This window comes from Chlorella variabilis (genome assembly GCF_000147415.1).
Source record: "Chlorella variabilis unplaced genomic scaffold CHLNCscaffold_1, whole genome shotgun sequence".
Lineage (NCBI taxonomy): Eukaryota > Viridiplantae > Chlorophyta > Trebouxiophyceae > Chlorellales > Chlorellaceae > Chlorella > Chlorella variabilis.
Window position 1 is genome coordinate 2,722,840 of NW_005435087.1, and position 2,216 is coordinate 2,725,055.

Consider the following 2,216-nt stretch of genomic DNA (forward strand, 5'->3'; position numbering starts at 1 on the left):
CCTCACACACTCACTGGCCCCTTGCGCGATGGCACGCCGGCATGTTGGCATGGGAACGCCAAGCCCGGCACGGTAGCGGCGGCTGACTGAGTAATGGCACAGCCGACCGCCGCGGCAGGCCACTTTGCACTCCTGCCTGCAATGCATGCACCCTTACATGTGCAGCCTTCTGGTATTTTCATGTGCCTGGGAGATGTGCGGGCATGGGGGCCCATGTGCCCCATGCCATTTGAGTGCCCGGCGGCGGCGCTGCCTGCCGCCGGGAGCCCGCACCAGCATCGGCACCCGTCGGCCTGGCAGGCCTAAGCTGCTAAGGATCCCCACGTCCCCCACCACGTTGTGGGGGTTGCGTGTCCGGCAGGACGGGGAGCGGGGCCAGGGTGGGGTGACCCTGGGACGCTCAGCTGGGGGGAGGGTGGTCGGAGCCATGGAGAGGGTGCTCCATGGTCCACCCCCTCTCTTGATGCCCCTTGATCACGTGTGCCCCCTGCCCAAGGTCTGCTCACGCGGCCTATCATAGCGGGGTGACTGTAACACCTAATGACTTCTGCCCCTTCAACTTCTACACGTTAGGTGGCCCGTTTATGGGGTTATATGCGTCGGGGCCCGCCAACCGCGTCAAAATCACCGCCTCCGCCGCTGTCACCATCCGCTCCGCTTCTGGGGTCTTCATCAATGGCCTCGCCAACAGCCATGCCATCCTCCACCTTGTCTCGTCATCTGGAGACTCAGGCAACGGCACGGGCGCGAACTGGGGCACATTTGATTTTGACAGCCCGGTCACCATCCCTGCTGGGGGATACGCCACTCTGGAGGCATTCGCTGACCCTAAAGCGGCAGGCCCCTACGCGTTCAATAATTGGCCATTCGTGGAAGTGGCTCGCCTGTCCGAGGCACCCAGGCAAGTGGTCAACTGTCTGTCTGCTAACAGCGTAACACAAGGTCGCATTGTGAGGGCCTTCTGTCCAGGAGCATGGTCAACTTGCCACTGTGTTGTGCATGCTGGCAGGGCACTAACTACCAGCTTGATGCGCATGCTCCCTCACCCAGCTTGAAACTCGTCCCAAACACCCTGCTTGCCTGCAGCGGGCGTGCAATTGGGTGCTCCTTCATCCTCTCGGACACCGGCAGTGATGACCCCACGTCCCAGACGGCGCCCGGCCGCCTCTTGGATGGCTCCGATTGCGGCAACAACCTGATCGTGACGGCACCCTGGGGCCCGGCCATTAGCTCATCGTATGGGATCAATTGCACAAACACATCTGACACGATTGTCGGCCCGGCACAGATCTACGCAGATTACTATGGCTTGGGGATGGCCCCATCTGACAGCTGTGTGCCCAACTGGGAAGCGACGAACAACCCAGCGGCACGCGTCACCATCATCCCCACCAACACCACCAGACCCACGCATCTGCGCTCGATGTATCTGTATTTCTATGGCAGTTACTCTCAAACGATGAAATCGGTGGCCACCTTCCGCCTGACCTCCTCCTCGGGCCAGGTCGTCAATGCGGCTTTCACCGCTGACTCTTGCTTGTGTGGGCTTAAAGTCTGGTAAAGCAAGAACTAGCTTGCAACATAGACTCCCCGCCGAAACGGGACGGGAACCGGGCGAAAGCAGAGAAAGCAATAAAACAGGGGTGGAGCAAGGCGACATGCAACGCAAGCAGCTGACAGGGCACGCATCGAAACGTGTGTATGACTGGCAAAGTGGCATGGCGCATTGGGGAGAAACGCAACGGTACGGGAGCATGGGCTGGCCAAACGGCAGTGCGGAACGCTAGGTCACTAGAAAAGCAGGGAAAGGCGCACTATGTATGCAATGAGGGCAGCCCCGGCTCGGGGCCGTTGAGAAAGCAGTGGGCGGGAGGGGGGAGGCCCCGGTGTGGGCGGGCCCCATCGAGGGGGGATGGGGCGCGCAAGCGGCCAGATGGGGCGGGGCGCGGGCGGCAGTGGAGTCCTGCGGCTGGGTGGGATATAGGGCAATGAGCGTTGAGCAGTGTGCGATGAGCAATGAGCAATGAGCAGTGAGCAGCCCCTCCCTAAACAAAGTGAAGCGCAGACGGGGTCCGGTGGATGGGAGGCAAGGAAACGCGGGGGGTTGCCACGTGCGCTACCGCCGCCGCCGCAGCAGCACCCCTGCGGCGGCGGCAGCGGCAGCAAGCCGTGGACCCAAACGCCGTGCCGCCGCCGCCGCAGCAGCACCCCTGCGG